The 4451-nt window shown below is 36.4% G+C and overlaps 1 pseudogene; it reads right to left on the bottom strand.

Annotated features, from left to right (window-relative positions):
• Positions 1-2640: 2640 nt before the first annotated feature.
• Positions 2641-3360, bottom strand: LOC109378412 (40S ribosomal protein S6 pseudogene; annotated as a pseudogene).
• Positions 3361-4451: the final 1091 nt, after the last annotated feature.

Genomic DNA, 4451 nt, shown 5'->3' with positions numbered 1-4451 from the left:
TTGTTTTCCAGTGCAGTATATTAACCATTTTACAAATTAAAACTCAAAAAATTAAAAAAATTTTATTCATTAACAATAACAATAATAAAGCCATTATATGTTAAATTAAATAATATTGTTGAAAAATAACTATATATATATATTTTAAAATTCAGTGAGAAGGGTGGCATTGTTTTACATTTTTGCAAATCACTTTAAATGTCTGGCTTTATAGAAGACAGCTGGGTTCTCATATTTGCTTTTCTGTTCATTCTTGTGTGCTATCTTGTTGAGGCTGAAGCATATTAAGAAAATCCAGCCTTGCACAGATAGATAATTTGGAAAAGGAAGGACCTCACAGACTCCCTAAAAAGGTTTTGGGGGACTTCCAGGAGTCCTTAGACCCCAGTTTGAGAAAGCTGTTTTAATCATTCTTGTATTGATGGGCTATTGGGTTTTTTGCAGTTTTACGCTTTACAAACATTGCAACATTGAAAGTTCTTTGTGATGTGCTCTTGTGCACAACTGCTGGCTAGTTTTTATCTAGCAGTAGAATTGCTAAGTCATAGATTATGTATTTTTTAAAGTTTTGATAAACATGAACATTACTTTTGATGCCTGTGTAATTTTCTGCGGTGTCCTAACGTTGGCTAGAGTGTTTCAATGAATGATTTGGTGAAATATCTTTGCATATTTTCAGTTGTTTTGGACTATTACATTTTTAAAAAGAGAATTGTTAGATCAAATGTTAAGAATCTTTTTGAGGCTATTGATACGTATTGTCACATTGTTTCCCCGAAAGAGAATATCAGTTTATTTCTATCAGTGTGTCTGAGATGCTCTTTTTATCACACCCTTACCAACATTGAGTACTTTTTTTTTAAGGTTTTATTAGGGAATTGGGGGAGGGGAACAGCGTTGGGGAATCAGGGAGGGGGAACAGACAAGTTGCTGCCCTTTTGTTCTTCAGTCTAGTTTAAAGGACTTCGCTTCACTGGTCCATGTTGGTCTTATTGCGCTCTTCCCGGGTGAGGCAGATCGGTCGCCCGCCTCTGGACGGCCACTCACAGCAGCTCACGGCAGCTCATGGCAGCTCTTGGCTGCTCACACCGGCTGTCAGCCACTCATGGTAGCTTTATGGCAGCCCACTGCAGCTCTGCTGCAGCCTACGCTGTCGCTGGTGACTCACGGCAGCCCAGCTCCAGGTTGAGCTGTTGTTCACCATCTTAGCTGTAGAGGGCACAGCATCACTGGCCCTCATGTGGGATCCGAACNTTTTTTAATATATGACATTGCTGTAAATATCCCTCTAAGCACCCCTTTTACTGCACCCTAAAGCTTCACTTTAATTTTATGATTTCTGCTATCAATTTTTATAAGGAACCATGTATTCCTTATTTATGGCTTCCCCTTTCTGTTTCACAGTTGCATTGCTGTTTTTCCTGAGAATATTAATTAGTTTCTTTGAAGTTTTCTTCTGCTCTCTGCATTATCTCTCTCCTCAAGGTCCTTTTGTTTGTTTTTATGTCTATGTTTTGTGCACTCTTATATATGTATGGTATAACCACAATTTAAAAATGAAATAAAAGAAGCAATATGCTTTATTGAATTAGAATGACATACTATTGTTATTGAAAATTGTGAAGTTTACCTGTTGCCAACATAACTATTGTTCCTTTGAAGGTGACCATTTCTCTCTGACTGCTGTGTCTTTAGAGTTCAAAAGTTTCACTATAGAAGTGTCTAACTGTGGATTTCTCTCTATTCCTCTTAGTATAATCAAGTGTCTGTATTTGTTGAGTTGTGTTTTTCATCAATTCTGGAAAAATTCCTAGCATTATCTTTTTAAATATACTTGTTCCATGCTCTCTACTTTCCTTGTGGAACTCCATTCTCATCCTGTCATCCATATCTCTTTTTCATATTTTCCTTTTCCTCATCTCTCTGGGTTGCATTATAGTTACTTTCTTTGGATGGGTCTTCAAATATATTCAATTCTCTCTTAAGCTCTGTCTAATATTTGTAACTTACCTTTAAAGCATCCCTTATTTTTTCTGGGCCTCAGGTATCCTCAGTTCATGGCAACTATCATAAGTGGCCCTTGTAAAGCTCTCTCATTTGTTTTTTATCCATCATTTCTTAATCCTATTCGTCACTCCAGGCAACCATTCAAATGTATTTAATAATGTATTTTTTTTGTTTGTATGTATTATTGCAAAATTTGTATTTTTTGTGTATGTATTTTACAAAACTAATAGTTTGCAATAGATTGGAAGTTTTAAAAAAGAGTCATTCACCATAGACAGTTTGAGGAACATTGCTGTAGAGTGTTTCACCTTCTGGATTTAGCTGATTACTTTCTTTTGGTGTCATTTGTCCCTTTATGCTTGAAATTTCCTATAAACATGCATTTAGTTCTAAAAGCTTGGTTAGATTCCAGTTCTTTTTTTTTGCAGGAGTACTTTCATCAAGTACTTTCTACGTGATGATGTATCTTCCACATTAGGTACATGTTTTTGGTTTGTCCACATTTATTGATGGTGAAATTGATCACTGGATTCAAATGTGTTGGTCTGATCCCACCATTATAGTTACCCTCCAACCATTCATCTAACACTTGTAACATGCATTCGTAGCTATTGCCTACTCCNTTTGATTGGACTCAGAGGTAGAAAGACGCTCTCAGAGAGGACAGACTGCGTCTCTTGAGAATCTGTTCCTGGCATTTTTCTTTGGCTTCCTTCATTTTCTTGGCCAGAAGTTTAGCATATTCTGAGGCCTTGTCCTTATTTTTCTTAGTACGCTGTTTCTTCAGAGCAATGTGGCGATGTTTGTGTCGCAGGATGCATGGAATAACAAGACTCTGAATCTTGGGTGCTTTGGCCCTAGGTTTGTTAAGTTTCTTTGTTTAATGGCTTTCTAACAGCGCATTGGCAGATATCAATCACCTTTAGAGAGACTGAAAAGTTTGCGGATTCTACTAGCTCTTTTGGGCCCCAGGCGACAAGGCACGGTAGTATTGGTGAGAGCAGGAATATTTTTCTCTGTTTTACAATGCCCATTGAGAACACTCAGATTGGCATCCACAGTGCAACTCTGCACAGATTTGCGCTTTCTTTCTCCAGTCCTCCTTGGTCTATAACAGGAATGCCCCTTAATCAGTAGCTGGCCGACTCGGCCATCGGTCACGACACCCTACTTCATAGGGAGACCTTGTTTGTTGCTCCCACCACTGATTTGAACCACAAAACCATTCTATTCTTCATACAGAGTGTCAACAGCAACTTCTGTGGCTGTGAGCTTCTCAGGAAAGGTGCCAAGTTTGCATTCATTGTCCACTTCAATGAGTTTCTGGCAGCCGTTGGGATGTTCAAGCTTCATCCTGAAGCAACCCCCAGCCTCCCTTGCTCATTTTTTTAATTGGATTGTTTATTTTCTCATTATTTAATCTTAAGAGTTCTTGGTAGATTTTAGATACAAGTCCCTCATCAGATAATNAGTATTTGCATTATCGTACCTTTTACAAATTGTTGGATTAGGTTATTATTTTGTAATTATCTTACCTTTTCTGTATCTTTTTAGGCATGTCAAATAACAGCTCTTAGTACATTGCTATATAGACAGAGATGCTTTGTGAATAGTATTTATTGAATTCTGTAATTTTTTTAGAAAGAAATCTTTGGCTTTTTCTAATGAGAAACTGTTTCTAGACCTTTCAGTTCCTATACTTTATTTTTTTATACATTCTATATCCAGAGTTCCTTTACTATTTTTTCTATTATATTTATTTTTAATATAATCTTTATGTTTATCAAAGGGATACCTGTACATAATTTAAAGAGTTACAAGACTGAATAATGAACAATAGTAGGCCTCTGCTCCAGCCCTGGCCGCTGAATCCTGTGCTCCAGAAGCAGCCTTTCTCAGTCAGCATTCCTCATCCAAATCACAAAACACAGAAAATGATTTGAGTAGCTATTTTTTCAATTCCCCCAAAGATGGTATATAACTAATAACACTTTAGAGACATAAGAGAGAAGTTAATTTATTACATAAAATGGATACCTTAAGGCTTACCTAATTCTCACAGAATCTTTATTGAGAAAGGCTGCTCCAGAGTTAATGACTATTCAACTCTTTTTTTCACCTCTAATATTTTAAATAACATGCTTATTTATACAGCTGTCTCCCCTCCCTACCCTTATCCTACCACAGTTTTAAATATTTACCAATTTTCTATTATAGAAGATGGGAGTTTAGGTTTGTTACACCAACCTCCACCTTTAAACACGGCATTGCACTACTCCTCCCCTCTTTTCTGGAGTCACAAATGAGTTATATGTTCATTTTTAGTTAAATAATTATTTAGTGTTGACATCATTTAACTATGTAAATATTGTTAGCTGAGCCTGGTAATATATTGTGATGATATGTCCTTATATGATTTTTTTGTTTTTCCTAGAGTTAACAAT

The sequence above is a fragment of the Hipposideros armiger genome, unplaced genomic scaffold, assembly GCF_001890085.2.
Source record: "Hipposideros armiger isolate ML-2016 unplaced genomic scaffold, ASM189008v1 scaffold_1966, whole genome shotgun sequence".
In the NCBI taxonomy this organism is placed as follows: Eukaryota; Metazoa; Chordata; class Mammalia; order Chiroptera; family Hipposideridae; genus Hipposideros; species Hipposideros armiger.
This window is presented reverse-complemented; position numbering and strand designations above follow the sequence as displayed.